Source organism: Numida meleagris, chromosome 1 (genome assembly GCF_002078875.1).
Source record: "Numida meleagris isolate 19003 breed g44 Domestic line chromosome 1, NumMel1.0, whole genome shotgun sequence".
Lineage (NCBI taxonomy): Eukaryota > Metazoa > Chordata > Aves > Galliformes > Numididae > Numida > Numida meleagris.
The window spans coordinates 13051888-13074545 of NC_034409.1; the positions used below are offsets into that span (position 1 = coordinate 13051888).

Below are 22658 nucleotides of genomic sequence, written 5' to 3' on the forward strand. Positions count from 1 at the left end.
AAATATGCCTATCCATTATTTCTGAAGACTTGGCAAAACAGTCAGCAAAAAGCATTCATAGAAGGGCACTGGGCCAGTACTTTGCTGCCATTTTGTTTCCCCATGGGGAAGCATCTTATTCTTTACTGAATAGGATATAATGCAAAACCCTACTGGGAACAGGTGACCAGTTTCTCTCTGGGAAAGAAGTGATATTTTACAATGCCTGTATTTGATTTTGGACATATTCGTGTGATTGTCAGCCCTCATTTTACATGAGCATGTAATAGGTCAATTTTTATTGTTGAAAAATTTCCAACACAGTATGGCTCCCTCATTAAGCCTCTGGGAAACCGCACAATGCCTCTAGCACATTTTTTAAAAACAGAGCACTAGGCTGTTATTATACACGTGTCATACATTTCAGAATAATTTCATAGTTCTTCAAGAAGAAAAAAATTAATCTTGACAATCTCAATGATGATTTTTTCCTCTATCCAGTGGTGAAATACATCAGGTTCCCATAAAATGAAAGAAAGCACACACGATGCCAAGCGCTAATGACCAAGAGCAGCAAAGCTGTGCTAATGCACAGCCCAGCAACAGGACTGTGGCTTTATGTCAGGAGTAGGGCTTGACTGAGGGCACTCTGTTTCCCCTTTCAAGATCAACAGAAATATTCCTGTGAGATCCCCTCTGCCAGGCGTTATTTCTGCCTTTACCCCAGCTTGCACTAGATGCAGTTAACACCAAACATCCGGTGCTTTGGAGGTGAGGAGCAATGCCAGCACCCACCTGGACCCTGGGCAACATCTAGAGGGGTATATCTGGAGGAGCACCAGGCTCTGGGTGCTCAGTGAGCAAGAGAGGGCTGGCACAGCCGCCTGCCCACCCAGCAGCACCCGCGGGCACACAGCTTCAGCAGCCCCAAACAGGTCTCCAGAAGCAGCTCTGTGAAATGGCTGCCCTCAGATAACCAGTGACGGAGACTGAGAATATCTTCCTGTGAATGATATTCCAAAGGCTCAGATGAGGCAACAGCATGCTGCGAATATTGGAGGTGGTGCTGATAACTGCTACTTTAACAGTTGCCCGATATTTCCTGTCATAAGGCTCTATTTTCAGATCCTGAGATCTTTGCCAATTTTATCCTTTTGAGCTTTTTTTTTGAAATTATTTTTAATGGTGTCTGCCTCAAACTGATTTAATGATTTGAAGGAGAAGAAACTTCAGTCAAAACACTTCATTCATTTCTGAGATGAGGTTAGAGGAAAAGGTTGTGTTACCCCAGCTGAAAAAATTGCAGTGTCCTTCATTTCAATCAGCTCCTTCTCCCCGAAGCAGGGAAGTGACATGTTGAAAGGGTATGGCCTTGGTGCAAGAGCTGTCCTCCAAGTTAGGACAAATTATACACACAGAGCAAAATTCAGAGTTCACACATGCTCAGCAGAGGCATTTTCATTTTTAGCATCTAAATATTTCTGGTGATTCTGTCCTCATTAGAACTCTCAGAGCACTTGCTGATTTGCGTGCTGATTAACAGATGCTGAAAAAAAAATCTGTGAAAGATCTTTCAGCCTGGCCACCCTGCCTTGTTGGAGCAGGAGAGCTTCCTGGAGCTTTCAGCTCCAGCCCTGTTTTGATCTGGGAAGTTTATCAGCGTTTTAAAGCACAAAGTGATGTCTCCTGGTTGGAAAGAAAGTGGGAAAGAGAGAGATCTTAACCAAAAATCTAAACCTTCTAATGAGAAGATACTAATTCAGCAGAATCTCACTCTTCAAAAAGCTGGAAAACGTGCTAAATGTCACAAGACTGAAGTTACCTCCAAAGTTTGACCAACACTATCCCCAATAACTTAAAGTCAGGAAACACAAAAGCACATCTGAGGGCAGGAGGACAGCATGTGAACTGGAATGGGGATGGTGGTGACAATGGGACCAGTGCAGGGAATAAGGGAAGACTTTTTGGAGAAGTTCTGAGAAGTGATGGGTAAGAGGGAACCATGACTGAACAAAGCAGCACAGAGAAGGTGAATGAAAGGAGCAGGCAGGATCTGTAACTGTGGCCTGGGAGCACCAGAGGAGAAGTTCAGTACCAGAGACTCACACGTGACTCAGCAAAGAGATCAAGGACACAAATAACCATTAAATACAACAAATACAAAGCATGAACGACTCTCACACCGATGACAGCCAGAATGGCAGCCCACTATGCTATTTGCTGCTCCACAGTCTGAACCACATGAACACCACTTGAATGAAAAGGATCTGCCCCAGAGGGCGGTGGGCATGGAACAGGCTGCTCAGGGCTTTGGGCACGGCCATGAGCTGCTGGAATTCAAGGAGTGTTTGGATAACACTCTCAGACATAGGCTTTGAATTTTGGGTGATGCTGTGTGGATCCAGGAGTTGGACTCGATGATCCTCATGGGCCCCTTCCAACTTCAGATATTCTATGATTCTAATGATGGATAAAAAATTTTTCAGTCCATGAATCATGTGGTTAGGAACACATGTGTTAGGTGAATGACTTCAGTTTATTTTACAAAAGCCAAGAAAATGGCTCCATGAAAACAGCAGTATCTCAGGAGAGATGTATCCGCTGGTGCTCCCATGCCTTGCCCTTTCTTCTGCACGATGGCTGCAGCCATACAGCCTTTTCAGAGAATGGTATTTCTGAGAATAGTGAGGGCCCCAGCCCAACTTCCTACCCACACACACGCTGTAGGAGACTGCTGAACGCAGACCCCTGAACGCTCAGCACATACATGCTGCTGTGCTCTCCCTGAGGCGCACAGACCAGCCAAGTGAGCATGCAGGCCTGGTCCTGCCTCTGGGGAGCAGTGGGATGGTACTTCATTGGGGGAAAAAGGAGGCAGCTCCCCCTCTGAGGACTCCTCACTTCCCACGGCCTGATCCCCACACTTGGTGCCCTGTGGGACAGCAGCAGCAGTGCCAGAGGCAATGCCACGGGCTGACATGGCTCTGGAAGCAGCCAGGGGAAGGGGGCCAGCAGAGAGGCTGCTGGAAATACACCACAGGTGGAGGGAGCAGCACAATGGGAGAGACAAAGCAGGGTTTGAACTGCCGTCATTTTCAGGTATTTCTAAGAAGTGCAGGCTATTACAAGCATCATGTTTGCTGCCTTTTTAGTGTTACATGCTACACATAATATATAGTATACACAGATTAATCTGTGTAAGCAATTGCGTATTTGCCTTCTGTTCACTTCAGGGGCCAAGTTTCTCTCCTAAGATGTGGTTGTATTTTGATTGATACTATAAATACTAGATAATTGTCTGTATTTCAAAACTGTAAAGGCAGAAAAACTGCTAGGTGGACAAAGGGGATCAGCCCAGGAGATACATGATTAGTCTTACTGAGTATTGCTGGTCTTTGGCATCAGATAAATGCCACTTGAGAGGGCTGATATATACAGAAATTCTACTGAATTTGCAGCTCCTGTTGATGACAGTCACTAAGTTTAAAAAGGAATAGATGTACAGTGCAGATAAGACACACAAAACAGCACGAGTGAAGATTTAGCAGAGTTCAAACACACACACAAAAAAGATAAGAATCTTTGTATCCCCATACATTGTTTATGAGAGTGAAGTCATACAGACTTTGCTGCATGATGTATAAAACTGCAATTTTCTAGTTCATGAAGAAAACAGAAAACAAGTTTGCTGTGAGAAATGAGATCACTGCAGACAACATGCTTCCCAAAATGAGAATTTCCTGCATGAAAGCAAGGATAAGGTTCTTATAAAGGTAAAAACTAGTTTCTTGTAATACTGTAATATTGCATGATTGCACACCTGGGCCACGGTTGGAAACATTCCTCTTAAACAATAAATGACCTATATTGAAGCCATTTGGTTGTTTTTTTTTTTTTTTTTTTAAAAAAAAAAACATCAGTCTCTAAGTAATGTAAGTCAGGTGCGCCACAGTTCTGTTCAGAGAGGCTGCTCATCCTTCAAGATGCCACAGCTTTGACAGGGACTACAAAAGAAAATGAGACTGACATCAAATCCAGCAAAAGCTGCCAATGCCACAGTCCATGCAGAGCCAAGCAGAGCTTAACACCCCTGCAGCAGTCAGCAGTGCAAAAGCAACCTGAGGGCATACAACCACCCTAGCTCACATGCATGCAGACACTGACTCACCTGTAGAGCTCAAAACATGAAGAAGAACAAGCTCCTAGGCAAACTGGAGGATTCACCGAGGAGAACAGCAGGACACTCCACCCTCCAAATCTCATTTCTACTGCCACATTGGCAGATACAACATTTGCTTAAACTCTACCAATGGCACTCCTGTAGGCACCAGGCACACGGCATGCCAGGAGGTTGACAACAGGCACACCAAATCTAACACACCTTCTCCAGCCAGCACTCCTAAGCAACACCTCTCTGCCTAGCATTTACCAACAGCTATGGTCACACCTCCTTGGAAACACCCGGTATACCATGTGCTACCACCTCATACCAGAACACCTGATACTGCATGTTCTCATGGCTGCAAAAGGCAGCAGCTCACTGCAGTGAGCAGAAGCTGCAGAAGAGTTTCCCTCCCTGCTCAAGTGGGTTCCTTCTTTCAGACCATGGCCCTGGTGGAGCAGGGGTTGGACCAGACAAAGCCCAGAGGCCCCTTCCAGCCTCAGCCATTCTGTGATTCATTTGATACCAAGCACAGGCCCAAGTGTAAACCCAACCCAACACGTAGTACGGCCTTAGAGGGCACAGATAACACTGAGCCCAGATCCTTAAAATACCAGGCCACCGTCTGAAATCTCAGTTACAGATGAAATGGTTCAAAAGAAGAGAACAAGTTCAGATGCCTTATTTAAAAGCACGCTGCTCAGACACTGCGGTGACAAGCAATCTGTACATACTCAGGTAGAGCTTTAGAGGTGTGCGTTCCAAACAGTGTGCTGATAAATGCATTTGTAAATAAATAGTGAAGTGTACATTGTTATGATAATTAAGAAAGTTCATGCAGCTAATTGTACTCAGAACTGTATTAGTAGAAATGAAGGAATTAAATTAATTGACAGTGACAGATATGTTGACATTAAACTAACCTTTACTCAACAGAAATACTTTGCCTTCAAAAGAAACCCAAATCCAGTTACTCACAGTTACATAGAAATTTCAAATACAAATGCCAGACAGATACCTAAGGACAGCGTGAATCACAGAGCTCCATCCCATCCCACAAAAACAAAAGCAGAAAAAGCCATGGGATTCTTACTTATACTGGTTCTGATTATCCCCATGTAGGTGGGAGAAAGCAAAAAAAGACATTTTTTGCATGGTGAAATGCACAAACATAGGTGAGTGATAGAACTTGTACAACTGAAAGTGCTCTCATTTATGTAATGGTTTTCTAGAGACCCTTGCAGCACAGTGAGCTTACAGCAGAAGCCCAGTGAACCTTCCTTGACAGTGGACTGATGGCAAACTGAGCAGCACCTCTAACCTGCAATGATTCATCAGTGACTGGGGAGGAGGGAAGTAAATTGCACTGGTTTTGCACCTTACTCTAGACAGCTTAACATCACAACTTTGTAAAGCATTACTAAAGTAATGCTTTGCATTACTTCACTGGTTTCAATGGTTCTTCCTAATGTTCCATCAAACTTCTTTCTCTCAATTCCTTCCCTAAATTGGTAATAAGCAATAGACAACTGAAAATAGATTGCAGATGTGTGGCAAGATATCAGTAATATGATATACACAGACATCATTTGTCAACGATGCACAGAGAAGACTATCAGCCCTGTGAAAGAACTATCTGCAGAGACACCACTTATGTCATGGTTTTATGATTTTCGGTTATTGGTACTCCACATCATAACATCATGTAGTGAATGTACCTGGTTCTCAGAAGAGAAGGACTACTACATTCCCCACGGTACTTTGCTCCTCTGTTACCATTTTCCAGCCGGAGGGAAAAGATAAAAGCTCGCACTATAAAAACTTGCAGATCACAAGACCTTGTTCCTTTTTCCGTCGTCTCTCGTCTTGGCAGCACCTCGCTCTCCAGCTATCTTATTGTCAGTAGTAGAGTAAGGCCTACCTTGATTTTGGGACATTCTCTCTCTCTGTATTGGATTTATCAGCTTAAATTGTAATTATATTGTATTATAGTGTGTTGTTTTGCATTCCGATATCTTATTTAGTAAATTAGTTTGTTTCTCCTCAGATTGTTGCCGCTGTTCTTTGCTCTCAGGGCCATCTCCTTACCCTTTTCCCTTTTTCCCTTTTCCCGGGGCGTGGACCCGTGGATCCGCCGTCCCCTTCGTCACGGAACCGGGCCGAACGCCCGTAAACCGTTGACAACTTATAACATCTTTTTGAGCGTTCCTAGCAAGACAGTGCTAATGACACCAGCAGCAATAATGAGCAAAGTTTATTCTTATATTCCTAAACTATAAAGGATTGGTCAAATTCTTTAAAATGTCTGAGATGCTTCAGAGCCCGCATTTCTCCAGAAATCAAGAGTCCAAGAGGCCTGTGAACAGCCACAGGCATCTAAAAGAGGTGAGTCCAAAATCAGCCTGAGTTCTCATGCATCAAAATCCCTCAGATAAACTTCCGTCACTGTTTCTGACCATATCCAAAGCCACCAGAAATGTGGCCAGGCTGAGCAGTGAGGTGCTTCATTCCAACTGGCATGGAAAAAGCAAGCACACCAGCCCAGAGAGCTGACAGGAGGGATCAGGCTGGCTGCTGCCAGAGCAGCCTGCTTCCTAGCCAGCAGATGGGTAATTAAGGCTCTCAATTAGGAAAGAGGATTCAAACCTGAATTTACCAACTGAATATCCTAAAACATATTAAACCCTACTGTTAGTGTGGTCCAACCACTGCCCCTGAGTTGCAAACACTGCATGCTGCATGGGAAAAAATTAGCATTGGCTGGCACAGAGAAAGGCTTGTTTTCTATTCCCGTGTTGGGACAGCCTTGTTAAGGAGGAGGAGATCAAGGATTCAGTCAGTGGACCAGTGAATATGTGCTACTGCTATATAAAGCTCCTGAGAACATCACATCTATTTATGTCACCCTGTTTAGCCTGTAAATCTCACCCTAATGTAGATGTCTAAAACAGGCCAGATGAATCACACTCAAGAAATGCCTGTTTCTCTCCAACTGTAAAGGGAGCCTAAACTGTAAAGCTCAGCTCTAGACGCCAGCACTGAAGATGCCCAACTGAGATGAGTCCCACTGAGAGCCACGCACAGAGAGTAACTTAATTACCCAACATCTATTCAGATGTCCAACTATTGCCCAAAAGAGTGGGAGCTGAAGAGCCTGAGTAGTATCCCTATGCCCAGAGCTCACCCGAGGACACCAGAGTCAATGACTATCTTTATCTTCTCTCTGGTGCTATGCCAAATACATCGGCAATGCTTAGCAACTGAGCAAGCACTGTTGTAGTACTAAGGAGCTTGAAAGCATATCTGCAAACGCCAGTACTCCATCTGATAACTCACAGAGCCCTGAACAACATTAATGGCGTCAGGGCAGTAAAAGCAATAACCTGGATGTGAAGCAAAATCCATTTCACAAAAGCATACATCAGCCATGATGTCTCTAAAAATGGTGTCTGGCAGAAGTTGGCAACAGTCAAAATGCAAACACTGAACTATACTACACGCTATAGCCAAAACAAGAACGATTGTCTAAGTACTATTTGCTGTAAGGCTTAATGAGGATGGTCATGTGTAGTTCTAGTTTAACACAAAATCAATCATATTTTTTGTTAAAATGCGCCTCTGGTCAACAAAATGTTAAAATGAGAGTTTGTAGCATGACAACAGCCAGCCACGTACATTGCAAGAGTATGTGTGTGATGGTTGGACTTAAATAATTGTGACATTTATTTTGCCAGTCATAATCTATTATTTCTGTTATCTAGTGCTCCAGTGGCAGCTGGGAAGATCACCAGGGTCATTCCTAGACATCCTGGCCTACAAAGGGTGACAGTGGTCAGGAGCTGAGCCCAAGCTGCTCCCAGAGTAGAGGTGGCCAGAGGTGGTGCATCATCCCAGCAGCAGTAGGCAGCCTCTCTGTAGCAGCCAACTAAAAGCCAAGGCTTTGAGTCCTTTAAATGTTGAAAATGACTTGATGATTTTACAATATAAATCAGTTTCTAAATTCTCCTTTCAGCTTTCAATGTGCAACTAGTTTTTCAGAAGAATTAAGGAACAGAAGGACAATTCTTCACTGACACCTAATTATGTCCATGGGAATAGGAACAACAGACCTCCAATGATGCTGGTGCAGTTTGTGTAGGCAAAAACCAATCAAATATGCTAATCAAGATACATCTTCTGGAAAAGATAACACCTTGTGCATAACAAATGCTAGGTCTATGTTGGAAGAGTTTTGTGCCCTTATTCAGCAACCACTTATCTCCTTAGTAAGTTCTGAATTCAAATTTTGTCATGATTCTACAAAATGTGACAACTTAAGGATTTCTTAAGAACACATTAAAAACTATTGTGATTACCTTTTTTTTTTACCTAAGCTTGAGAATATTGACCTTTGTTTTGAAGCATAACCTTATTTTTCATGCCTTTCAAGTTTATGTGAGGTTGCCTGTTTGATACCCACACATGAAAATTTCATATTGTTGGCTGTGCACTCAATAAATTATTTAAAAGGTCTGAATATTACTGCAGCATTCAGATTTTCAGAAGAGTTTGGTAAATCCCTTTATTCTGCCGTTCTCAAAAGAAAAACCAACTGTTCAATATGCAACTAATATTAGCATTAAAAAAAAATTAAGGTTTGTTTGAAAGAGAGCAAGTATTCTTTTCTAATGGGAATTTATTATAACTCGGCGGTGTCTGAGCATTTGCAAGAATTTTCATCTTAATGTTAGCTAAGGAGGCACGCCAACTAAAACCAAGCTGTTGAACATGTTTACCTTAGGCTAAAAGAATACAAATCCTCTTATAGACACACAAATTATGATTATCATAAGTAAATAACAGGGAAGTGCATGAGTTTGAATGACACTGGAGAATTAGGAAATATCTTTAAATTAAAATATATACATGCAGTGTTCTTTCTTAAATACTCATCTGTAGTATAAAATGTAGCCATAGATAAATCTAAGACAGAGCTCTGTCTTATCCTGAACATCCTGAAAGAAATTCTCTACAGATAGTCTCCTCCAGTTACATATTCTTATGGATTTTAAAGCAAAAAAACATCAGTTTCTTCCTTGCTTTAGAACTTCATTAACCTGCCTTTGAAACATATTAAGACCTCAGACATAACCCTCTTAAGACCTTTTTGCTACTCTTAAAGCATGTAAATAGTATTTATGCAAGTCCTAATATACTGAAACATTATATTGGTACATTATAATATTTAATAACAATTGTCTGATGCCAGTGAAAATGTGACAGCGATTGTAAATCCACAAAAACTCTTGGCCATTTTTAATTTTGTCCAACACTAGGTTTTTGGAAGACACTCTACAGAGCAGAAGTTCTAAACATCAGTGCATCTTTAGCCAGTGTGAAATACCAAGCTAGGATGCCAGAATTCACTTCATCTGTGTAAAGAGAGGTGCCTTTGAGGCACTCTGAGAACACAGAAAGGCAGCAAGTACAACACAGGCCATCTGCCCATGCAGGGTTTCTGTATGGACACTGTACGGTATCACAAATGGCATCTTTATTTTAAGGGAGATGATTTGTCTCACTTAAGTGGCCAGAAATCCCTTCTAGCTCACTGTCCTGATCCCATCCAGCTGGCTGCAGGTACTTGGTGAGGAGTACAATAAATGGGGCAAGCAGAGAACAGGCCCCGCATCCCCTCCATGTGCATTCCCATCCCCTGGTAAGTGGGTTGTAACATAGCAGAGTCGACAAGGAACCATCAAATTGTCCATTTAAATAATTGTATTTGTACTTTTACAGTTGCAGATAGGAAGTAGCTCCATGATTTAGCTATGTAATACATGAAGATGTTTTTCCCTTTATTTTTTACACTCCTGATCTTTAAATTCCTGCGAATTCAGGAATGGCAAAATGGCAAAATTTTCATTCTACCAACAGCATTTAACATTTATGGACATCTTTCACATTTCCCTCAACCATTTCTTTTCCTAAGTTGAGGAAACTTCAGTTCCCCGTGACTTGGACAGTTGTTCCCTCTCCCCCATCTCATAGTTTTAGGCAAGTAGATCTGCCCATAACACCAAAATCTGAGCATGTCATTTATTGCTCTCCTCATCACTCTGAAGATTTTATTTTACTTTGTTTTTTCTGACTTATGCTCAGCACTGAGGTGATATGTTTTGAGATTCACTCCCAGAGTCCTGTCCCATGTGCTCAGCAGTGTTTTTCACTGTGTCCTCCCCATTTTTGCAGTAACAGCAAGCTTTATATTTGAGAGCCCTGGGCAGTGTGGTACATAATGTTGTCACCTTGCTACTAAGCTCCCACGATTGCTTTGACCACACTTAGCTTCAGACACAAGGCCATGACGAGGACAGTTCTGACATCAGCCTCAGTCCTCCCTCCTCACTCCTTGAGTGCAATAACCCAGGTGAAAGCTGGCATACTGTTATAATTAGATTGTCAACAAGACTGAGCAATAACATTTCTGACTCTGTTTATCTTTAATTTATGTGTGCTTATCTTCCTTAAAACAGAGTAATGACTGGAAGGCAGTGAAAGTTGCTGAGATTCATGAGAATGCACAGGACCAAAATACATAATGTTGATTATTAAGAGAAATGGGTGCAAGAGTTTAAAAAAAGTGATTTAACTTTGTAAGTGTGATTCAAGATCAGGTTGGATGGGGCCCTGGGCAGCCTGGTTTAGTATTAGATAAGGAGGTTGGCGGCCCTGCCTCTGGCAGGGAGGTTGGAGCTTGATGATCCTTGAGGTCCCTTCCAACCCAAGCCCTTCTGTGATTCGTGCAACAAAATAACTGGTTAAGCAGAATCTCCTACTTACTTGATTGAGAATGCTATTTAAGGAGGACAAATAAAAGCTGGACACCCCCCATCTGTACCTATAGACTGGAACAATACTACAGAACAACCTAGAAATTTATTTACATTTTAACTTAGAGTAGACTGGATGAAGCAAATGTGGATTCATGAGGGAAAAGATATAGCATGACACTAAATAGTGGTATTTATACTGATTTTTGGCATACGAGTGATGAATGGAATGTAACAAACAGTTATATAATTCTTTGACTATACATGGCACATTAATTTTGCCAGGTCAAATCAATTAAACATATTTATTTCTAAAAGTTCAAAACAGAACGACATTGAGAAGAATCTGAAAAACAACAAAAGATTATTAGTCCCTTGACACTTAAAAACATATCTAAATGAAAATTGGGTCAAAGTGACAAAAATAATGTGATTAAGAAATAAAATTCCTAAAATTAGAGCAATATTAAAGCCCAGTGGCATCTGTTTCTCTTATCTTTATGGATATGTGGCTAAATGGGTCAGAGGCAGACATGATCACAGTAATACAATACGTATGCCTGTCCCTCACAGTATAAGTCTTTACACTGTGGTTTGCTAAAGCTGGGCATGCCAAGTAATTGAAGGCTGCCTTACGAATTGTAGGATTGCAGGTATATCATTTTACAGTGGGTGGTTTGTTCTTTGTGTTAGGTTTGTTATAATGGTCAACTACTGAGCAAGAAAGACCGAGGGTCAGAACAGCGGGGTTGTGGCAGGTTGTGATTAGGAAGCAGTTGGCAGGGCTCTGGGGGAAAATCCACAAAGTGCCTTCCCTCTAGTTTGCTTGGGCAAAGAGTTGGATCTGAAGATAAAAAGGGTCCCTTCCAGGCTCCTGTTTCTAGACAGTTTCTAACGCATGTTTTATCATAAAAACCTGAGTCCAGCACTCTGGAAAAGTAACCAGTCAAGTCATCTACACAAAGAAAATAAAGTGCAGTATGATGACTTCTGTTGGACTAATTTGTCATTATCATTAAGTTGTTTGCTAAATACTTCATATACACAGCTAATTCCCAAGTGGTCATTTTAAATTCTTAAAAAACAACAACAAAAAAAAGGAAAAAATAATGGAACAAGATGGTTCTTGTCCCTATTGTACACAACCATTTTGCATAACACCAGTACAAATTCCCCAAGCAACTAACAGATTTTTAACAAATCAGTTCATGCTCTCTTTCCATGCTGAAATTCTTTCTGCTCTGCACAACCCAGTGAAACAGATAAGTATTCACAGCCATCTCCCTGCTATGACTCATATCTTGTTAGAACAGAGACAGGCTCTTGGCTCTGTGGAAAAAAAATTCCCACAGCCGCCTGGCTCGGTTCACTGTATGCCTGCAGCTCCCTGGGTTGTGCCACTGAGGTCTTCATGTCCCACAGGAGACAATTACTAAGAAGTACCTCCAGAATAAGTGATGTTCTGCATATTATTACAGGAGGACAGCAAGGGCTAAAGCCATAAATAAGCCAACCCTAACGTTTCAGTGTAGCCTTGATAGTTTTCCTGCAAGAAATCAGCTGCAAGATAGTACGTTGTAACGATATTACTCAGAGTAGGCACATCTTAAGTGGAAACATGAGTCAGAGAGGTTGAATGGAGCTATGGTATACCTCATATTTAAGGGCTTTGGGTTGGAAGGGCATAAAGTGGTTCTTTGACAGTAGAAAGTTTGAGGATGACTGTGACAAAAATGGCAAATGGATGGGACATCTTCTGTTACCACGCTGACCAATGCTTATTTGAGATTAAAAACATCATTCTTTCGACTCAGTTTGAAAAAGCTCATTAAGCACAGCTACTCCACGTCAAAGTCAGCTACCGGTCAAACTCAGACACATGTCCACCACAGCTGCTCTCCTAGAGGAGAGGTGGTTCATAAGAAAAGGAACTGAATTGCCAAGATAACTTGTACTGGTCTCCTAAACAAGAAGCCAAACTAGCCAAGAGCCACAAAAGCTAGCAGAGTTGTGCCAGAAAAAACATGAACAGCTTTTTGTTTTCCTAGCCTGTCGTCTTCTGTTTGCCAATGAAAATTTTAACAGTATAGAGAGCTTACTCTTTAAGAGTGACAATTCTTCTTCAACAGTGGCAAACCTACTCAAACGTATTTTTCGCAAATACCACTGATTAAATAAATGCAATATACTGGGAATGCAGTTAAACCATGGGTCCTAATCAGTCCTTCTTTGTTCCTTGTTCCATTAAGTGTTATCTTTTTGCACCATTAAATAACTGGATGATCAAATAAGCTCCCAGGGACACCAGCCACCCACAGTAAGACAGGCAGTAACGCAGGCATACTAGCTGGTCCACATCTCAGCTAAATATTGACATCCTTCTTCCAAACCTCCATTCCAGTGTGCAAATATAAAAAGGCATTGCAATCATCATCATCTCAGGGATCATTAGGGTCCAGATAGAAGGGTCACCACAATGTTGCAGTGACTCTAAGCCCCAACATCTCTTTCCACAAAACAACCACACTGCTTGGGTAGAAGGGAAAAGGAGAAAATATTAGTCTCTAAACATACTGGCTTTAAGGGGAGGCTCAGATTGGATATTAGGAAAAATTTATTCTCTGAAAGAGTGGTGAGGCATTGGCAAAGGCTACCCAGAGGTGGTGGAGTCACCATCCCTGGAGGTGCTCAAGAACTGTGTGGATGTGACATTGAGGGATAGGGTTAGTGAGCACGGTGGGGATGGTTGGACTAGATGACCTTAGAAGTCTTATCCAACCTTAATGATTCTGCGATCTAAATGAACCAGGAAAAAATACCCCTGCTGAACCTTCAGCAGCAAATACTGAGCATCAGTATGAACATGTTGAATATGGAAGAGGAATCATTCTCCCCAGTCTTGCTTCAGCAAACAAGGTCTTGGTGAATTTGTATTACCTTGAGTAAAATCAGAGAAATTGTCTACTTAAGTGAAGACTATTTTTACCACAGATGCCTGAGGCTGGACCATTAGAGAAGCCACATGTTTTGAGAAAAAAATGGCAGAAATCCCTGGGACATCTTCAAAGTGTCCTTCTAATTCAATACTTAAAGCACACAGAAATGGCAGACCATTAAAAGTAGTTATACTATTTCATAGATCAAAGAGCTATCTGTAAAGGAATTAATTATAGATAAATATAAGTAGCCTACATACTTGAAACCACAAATTCAATATCTTCTTCTTTTGTCTTTGAAATTCTCCAATTGATTAAAGGAATAACTGACATGACTAATCCTCTCAGTGCTGCACAAGGAAGGATGAGGAAGGAGAATCAGATAAGCAAAGGTTGGTATAGAAAGAGGTATCTGGATATGAGTGTGGCCTATACATCAGTGGGGATCCCCTTTATACTTTACATACAAAATATGTTATAGATAGATGTCAACAAAAAATAAGGTGTTCTAATAACCCTCCTCAAACACAAATGCACATTCTTCTGACTAAACACTAAGAAATATGGACTTTGCACTTTTGATAAATAAGACTTGTCCATAATCATTAGCAATAATTATGAAAATGCTAATACTATTTCAACATTTATTATCTTAGATAAGTAGAATTGAAATACTGAAGGATATTCAAAAGATTGAAATGTTTAAAAATTCATAAATGATAAAATGTTCTTATTTTTTTCCATGGAAATTACTTTGATCTTTGAAAGTATTATTTCAGCTTGGAAATGAATATTTCAGTTCATTTTTTTTTGAACTGAGCAAAAAACCTTAGGTTTTATTTGTATGAAGATTTAACTGTCCTTTCCAAACATTTTGTGCTGAGTGCCCCCATCTCTACCTCTGTGTCTCATGCTTTACAGTCTAGTGAGTATGTCCAACTTACTGAAAGTGTAAAAGCAGCAAGATCCTAACCACAGCCTTTGTAATACTATACACCAAAGCAAGATAATGCAATTTAATATTGAAGTTTCAAAGAACAAAATAAATGTATTTTAAATGAAAATTTTATTTTTTACTTGAGCCAAATTCTTCCTTTCAAAAATTGTTTTACAAATTAAAAAAAAAATCAAGAAAAACTGAGGTTTTTTTCCACTAAAAGTTTTCATTCTGCAACAGCTCTATATTCTAATATCTATTATTCCTGCTGGAGTTGTTTTTATTTTACTTCTTAGAGGGCACATGTACTCTTTTTCTCTACTGTAATAACTCTTTATGTTTTTTTTTTCTCTCTTATGTCTGACATATTTTTCCTTATTGCCAACGATCAAATAAACATGACTAAACACAGCTTTCCTGTGAGTCCACATGCAAAAGCAGGTTGGGCAATGTATTCATTTTGTTGTTTATATTAGCCTATTGAAAACCAGGAGGAGTTGGCACTTTCTCAAGTCCAGAAGAATAAAGTCAAATTGAAAGTGAGCTGCCATTGGCAACATCACTGAGCAGACTGGTGTAGAACTGCAGGACTTACCTCAGCATTCTAGAGGCAATCTTCTCCAAAATTTCTGGCAAAAAGTTATGCTGTGTGTTTTACAATGTTCTTTGGACAACTGCTTTCTCACCAAAGGACCAAAGACAACTTCTAAAGGTCCTAACAAGGACCATGCCTTTGTCCTAGTAATAAGATGGAGTGTGTGCAGTCTCTCCACTGGTAAAGAGAAATACACTGTATGGAGCCAGATTACATCTAGCAACTTCAGAAACTAAGACAGCAGAATATCCAATGGATGTGATTTAAGCAAGGAATCTTGGAAATGGTGTTTATGGATGCAGAGTTGCCTATGAACCTGTAACATTTTTCATGCTCATTCTCTTCTCCGTTAAACTTCATTTTTGCTTTTTTGCAGCAACCAGACTGATGCCACTTTCAGCCCCACCAGCTGGCAACACTGGACTTCAGATTAATTTCCCAGGACTCTGGACATGGTAAATCTGTTTTCTTTGGAATAACAGATTATTCTCATGTGAGGCATAACTGAACTTAATGAACAGCATCCTTCTAGAAAATTCTGAATTTTTTCATAGTCTTAAGAAAGAAACTCTTTCTCCATCATCAGTTGCTCTGTTTGCCCACCACTACAGCTATTTTTTGGAATTCATCTCAGGCTCAGCAGCCCCATTCCAACAGGCCTATCAAGTCTATCCCACCTTTCCCAAAGATTCTAAGACTGTTTTTGAGTTCTTTAGTTTAATTTATTCATTGTAAAATAACACCGCTCCAAGCCAGTTCAAGTTAAACCTCAGACTAACTCCAGGACTGGCTTAGTCCCAGGCATTCCTCAAAATATTTCTGCATTTCTTCAGACATACATCACTCTTAGAAAGACAAAATCTCAATTTTCAGCCTTCTGAGTTTGTGCAAATTTCACTTAGTGTATTATTTTGAAAGGTTCTCTTAAAGACCTTTGACAGCTGCTCCAAGACTTTAAGTGATTAGTTCTGAAGTAGGTTTTATGAAAGAATGAACAATAACAGCAGAAGGTCCAGACATTAATATTAACCTGTAATAAAAGGAATGATGTTTAAACGATTCCTAGAAATAAAAGATGAGTACCTGGTCCTGCAGTGCTGGAAGAGCCACATAGCTTAAATTATATCCAATCAGGCAAAATGCAGATATTAAACATTTATGAGCAGCTCTGATACATTCTGAATTAATCAGTTCTGCACATTTAAAAGTTTTAATATTTAATGCCACTACCTCAACAGTCCTGCAGAAATATTAAACTTTTCAGAACTCCTTCACAAGGAATAGCAAGAGCTTTTGCCACACATAACATCTGAATTGTCATTTCAGGATTTGTGCTAGGCTGTGTTTTGTGGAGAACCATGATTATTATATATTGAAATGCAACTGAAATTCTCAACACTTTCAGCACACTGTGAAACAGGAATAAGGGCAGTCATAATGAAAATAACAATTATTAAGCTAGGGGTAAGTACATCTGGAATCTGATTAAGTCTCCTAGGCATGATGGATTACTCATGAAGGCTTACTAATATCATACTTCCACAAAATCACTCAGATGAGTATAAATGGCACGCTAAAGGCATTTTAGATATTGCAGAGTATTAGTGTTAGTGTGTTAGTGTAGTAAATCTTCTCGAAAACACCAGCTGTGGTAAGCAAAAATATTTATAGATATAGATATTTATCTGTCCACAAATTCCCTGACTGTAAAGAGAATGCACAATGAAATCTGTCTTCACTTCTGGCAATGGTGGTAATTTTAAAAACAACATGAGCGATGTTCTAGTCGTTTACCTGTAGTTTTAAAATAAAGTGCTTAAAACATATTAAAATTGGAAATGTGGACATAAAGACTTTATTTAAAAGAGGCTTAAACATATAAACTGCTGATTCAATTATTAAGATGCATGTTTTGATTATAAATTTAATTCCAAGATTCCCTGTTCTGAATGAATAAACTGAAAATTCCTTGGAAAAATCCTACTTAAAAGAGAAAACAGTAACAATCCCCCACTGCAACCTCTTGATGTTGGATGGCAATTGTAGGAGGAGAGCAAAGTGTGTACAGCCTACGTTGTAAACATATGCTTATTTTCATATCACTTTGGACTATCTTGGAATATGCCAAGAAAGAGAAACTTCGACATGACCTGAAAAGAAATTGCTTTAAGAAGTAGATTATTAATAGATTACAAACCGCAAGGACACCAGCCACCTGGGTGTTGAACAGGATCATCCAGAAGATTTATCTAACAGCAAACATATAATAGAATGTCTTATGCTGGAAGGAACCTTAAAGCTCACTGAGCTCCAACCCCTGCTGTGGGCACTAGATCAGGCTGCCCAGGGTCCCATCCAAACTGGCCAAACATCCACCACATTTTTCTACCCTGACTGCATACCTAGCTGTCCCAGAATTGGAAACACAGTGCATTCCATATAAATCCCAGAAAAATTTTTAAGAGTGACACTCATGGGCATGGACTAATTTGAATCAGTTCAAAATAATGTCTAATACTGTAAAGATAAATTAAATAAACCAACATCCCAAAGCTTCCAAAACACCCAGAAGCAGTTGTTTTAGGAAAAAAAAATATCCCTATATATGAACATCATTATATTTCACCTAGGTACATCTTCATTTTCTATTTTTTTTTTTAACAAATAGAGGAAAAAAGCTGAAAAATAGATCAAAGTGAACCCCTAATTGGCTGCATATGTTGCTGACAATGTTAGGGAGATTATTTGTTGCCTTGAAACACAGGAAAAAAAGATTGATTAGAACTGATAGGAATTTGAGAAAAATATTCAGACAATTAAGAAAGGAAACTAACCTGAACGCAATAAAAGCCAAATGTATTAAAAATGAAGTGCATTGAGACGTTGCTCTTCAAGATCAGTAAGCAATTGGATGTTGTGAGCAATGGCTTTGTGCCTTCACAGGCAAAACAAAAAGGTAGCAAGGGAGTGGCAGGGAGTTCCTAAGCACTCTTCTAAGGCTGAGGATCTCAGGGAAATTGTAGCTGCTACAATTTCTGTGTGCTTAAGAGAGCAGTCATCTGCAAACTGGTACTGAAAAGCTACAGAGAAAAAAGATGGGGACTGTGGTTACAAAGGTAAAACAGCAGATGTAGAAAATGCTAGCTGGGAAAAGCTCAAGGAAGGCTGCTCTTACTCTTGTTCCAGTGCAGTGGTCTTACATTTCAGGAAGAAGCAGCAGATAGTTCTTTGTGAGCAATCAGGATTCACTCTCCAAAGCAATAATTACATATAAGAAATTATATTGCAGCTGGCCACATTACACTGATAAGCTGCAGAAAAATATGGAGAAGCAGCTTTTCTGCAAAGTACAGAAAGCTAAAATAAGTACTCTGGTATCATAGCAGGTTCAGCATCCTTTCCCCAGAAGAATGATTAATGTCTAGGGGAAGTAAATGCAATGGCAGGGAAAGCACAGCTTCCACAAATACACAAACCCTCAGCAGTTTGCATTGATGAGTGTTGGTTTACACTTGCCATGTGGGGGGCAGCACAGGTAGCCTTCCTTGACCTAGATGATATCCTAAAGAAGGGACTGGGAGAGATTAAACAAGGGAGAGTGGGGAATGAGTGATGTGCACATTTCTAAGTTAATATTGTAATAAATACCACACACATAATGCAACAAAGACATACCTGTGTCATTCAAATGATTTACACATAACTTCATCTCTTACTTGCAAACCAAATTCCTTCAAACTTATCACAAATGTAATTACAAAAGGGAGGAAACCGGCAGGTCCCTGTGGGCAATCTGTGAGGTACTCATATGTAGAATCGAGCTGAAAAGCAGACAAGTTGAAAATGCTGATTTGAAACCTGATTTTCTTTCAGCGACAATCTGTTTCAAAAGAACCAGTAATTACAGAATAGCCATACATAAGTCTGCCAAACATCTGTGCACCATTTTAATGAACCTTTAAAAAACACCGATCAAAAAGGTAATGTTATTGGGAAGATATAAGCAAACTCAAAGGGGTATTTGCAATGAAGCTGTCCTCTCAGCTAAAGCTAGAGCACTGCCTGGATTCTTCTGTGCTATGGGGGGCCAAGGAAATAATACCAGTAGTGTAACTGTAAAGCATACTGGAAAGGCAGGTGCTGTAGTTCATTGTTATGCTAAAATACTCCTCACAGTCTTCTATAGCAATTGCAGCTGTCTTTCTTTTACCAGTATATAATAATTATCCATCTGATTAGCAAATGTAACGACCTGCAGTCAACTGGTTTACCAGTTGAGCTACTCGTAATGATGAAATGCCTTTAAAAACAGAAAACTTGATGTTTTGTATTACATTGTTAAAACTATAATGCACTTTAAAAGTTTCATCTATATGTTGACAGAATATTTCAGATAACGTGGAATTATTTTTACTCTGATAAAAGAAGTGCTCAGAAAATGATTTTCCCGAACATAAAGCAGCGTCCTAAAATGGCTTCAGTAAGTCTTAAGGAATCAGGTAGCTCAGACTGTATTCCAATAAGGACAGTCATTATAGCCACATTTTTTTTATTGCTGACTATATCCATGACACTATAGGCACCCAGGCACCTTAGAGAATGCATTTAAATACATACAGCCATTCTGAGTGGCCAAGCTCTTATCCTCTCTCTCCGTCTTCTTTCTCTCTCTCTCATTTCCCTGCTGATTACAGTCTTGCTGTTCTCCACTATTCCCCACCCAGGTCCATAAATCTCTTTTCATCCACTTGCCCAGGGCCACTTTACAGCTGAGGTTCAGGTTTTGACCTGGACAGACCAGACAGTTGAGCAGAGAAGAACCTGATGAGGTTCAACAAGAGCAAGTGTACAGTCCTACACCTAGAGTGGACTAACTGCATGCATCAGTACAGGTTAGGGGCTGACCTGCTGGAGAAAGGCTCTGCAGAGAAGGACCTGAGTGTCCTGCTGGACAACAGGTTGGCCATCAGCCAGCAGTGTACCCTTGTGGCCAGGAAGGCCAATGGTATTCTGGGGTGCGTTACAAAGAGCATGGGCAGCAGGATGAGAGAGGTAAACCTAGCCCTCTGCTCTGTGCTGATGAGGCCGCATCTGAAGTACCGTGTCCAGTTCTGGGCTCCCCAGTTCAAAAAAAAAAACAACAACAAAAAAAAACAAAAAATAGGGATCTCCTAGAAAGAGTCCAGCAGAGGTTGATACAGATGATTAAGGGCCTAGAGCACCTCCTGTACTAGGAAAGGCTGAGAGACCTAGGGCTGTTCAGTCTGGAGAAGACCGAGAAGGGATCTCATTGCTGTTTATAAACCTCTGAAGTGTCAGAGTGAAGTCAATGGGGGCATACTCTCTTTGGTGGCAAGCAACAGTAGAACAAGGGACAATGGGCAGAAACTGGAACACAGGAAGTTCCACAGTAACACAAGCAAGAACTTCTTCACTATCAGGGTGTCAGAGAATTGGAACAGGCTGCCTACAGAGGTTGTGCAGTCTCCTTCCCCAGAGATACTCAAGACCTGCCTGGGCACCCACACGTGCAACCTACTGTAGGGAACCTGCTTTAGCAGGGGGTTGGACCTGATCACTAGAGGCCCCTTCCAAACCCTACAATTCTATGATTCCGTGCTTTTTTCTCTGAGCTAGCAAATTTTCATGGCCACTTTGATAGATTGACCTTGCTTTTATACTTCCTCCCACCAGACAACTGAATGTTGGCAAACTACATCACTGTCCTCCTGTAAGATGCACCAGTATCACACTAACAGTCACACTTTTGGACACATTTTCATTAAGGTCTTTATATGTTTATTGATTTGGAAGTATTTTATAGATCATGTGTTCTTCTCCCTTTTTCACTGTCCCACCTTACCTCTTTGTATGTCCCATCAATGTCTGCTCTGGTGAGACCCCACCTGGAGTACTGTATCCAGTTCTGGAGCCCCCAGCAGAAGGAGGACATGGAGTTGCTGGAGCAGATCCAGAGGAGGTCCAAGAAGATGATCCGAGGGCTGGGGCTCTTCAGCCTCTAGAAGAGAAAGCTCTGAGGAGAACTTATAGCAGCCTTCCAGTACCTGAAGGGTCTCTACAGGAAAGCTGGAGAGGGACTTTTCGTAAGGGCAGGTAGTGACAGGATGAGGGGAAACAGATTTAAACTGAAAGAGGGCAGATTCTGACTACATATTAGGAAGAAATTCTTTACTGTGAGGGTGGTGAGACACTGGAACAGGTTGCCCAGAGGGGTTGTGAATGCCCCCTCCCTGAAGCATTCTAGGCCAGGCTGGATGGGACTTTGAGCAACCTGGTCTAGAGGGTGGTGTCCCTGCCTACAGCAGGGTGTTGGAACTAGATGATCTTAAAGGTCCCTTCCAGCTCAAACCATTCTATGATTCTATGAATACAGAATAACATTCAAAATTCATTATTTTATTTACCCACTTTCAACTTGTAGCTTCCTTTTAAATCTGAACACATTTTCTACATTTACTCTGCTCTTCTTGATTTAAAAGGAGGCACTTGAGCAAGGAATACTTTGTGCTGGGTGCATCTGGTCTCCACACAAAAAGAAGCCTAAATTACTTAGTACTGCTGTTTCCCCAGTTGATCCTATGAGCAGGTTTCAACTAAATATGACAGAAGTGTAAACACATTAAAATACTGTGTTACTATAAATCCTTAGAAAAATCACTAATGTGGGAAAGACTCATTCATTCCCCAGGAGAAGAAGGCTGTCACAGACATGTCAGTAGACAACAGAGGGTCCACATGAGCATAAAGAAATCATGGAAGCTCCAGCTTTTCCAGCTCGGGAAAAGCACCGTTCACAGCTTGTACCTTATTAGATGAGGAACAATCCCAGCTCAAGACAGAAAGCAACATGGAACCAAACACAAATTCTGCTCAGTGAACTACTTGGAGAGGAAAGCAGTTTATCTTTCTGTTGGTGAGGGACAATCCTGTGCTATTTTTCTGGAAGTACAGATGGCTTCCTAAATGGGGCTGGGAAGTTTTATTTTCTGCCAGGTTTTACATCATAATAAAACACATAAATCAATTGCCAACAAAAACCTTCAAAGCATTCCTACAGTCCAGTGCCTATGGGGCAGGTCACTAGCTAAGATTTTAGAGGCCACCTACTTTCCTTATAGCAGAGGTTTTGGAAAGTGAAGATACTTCACTGCAAATAACACAGAAACTAATACATAACAAAACGAATTACTTTTATCTTGACATAACCATTTAAGAA

General features: G+C 40.7%; 1 protein-coding gene across 2 annotated transcripts in view; it reads right to left on the reverse strand.

The window, feature by feature from the left end:
• Positions 1 to 22658, reverse strand: part of RELN (reelin) — a 272240-nt gene that overhangs the window by 231431 nt on the left and 18151 nt on the right. The gene's annotated exons all lie outside the window — the stretch shown is intronic.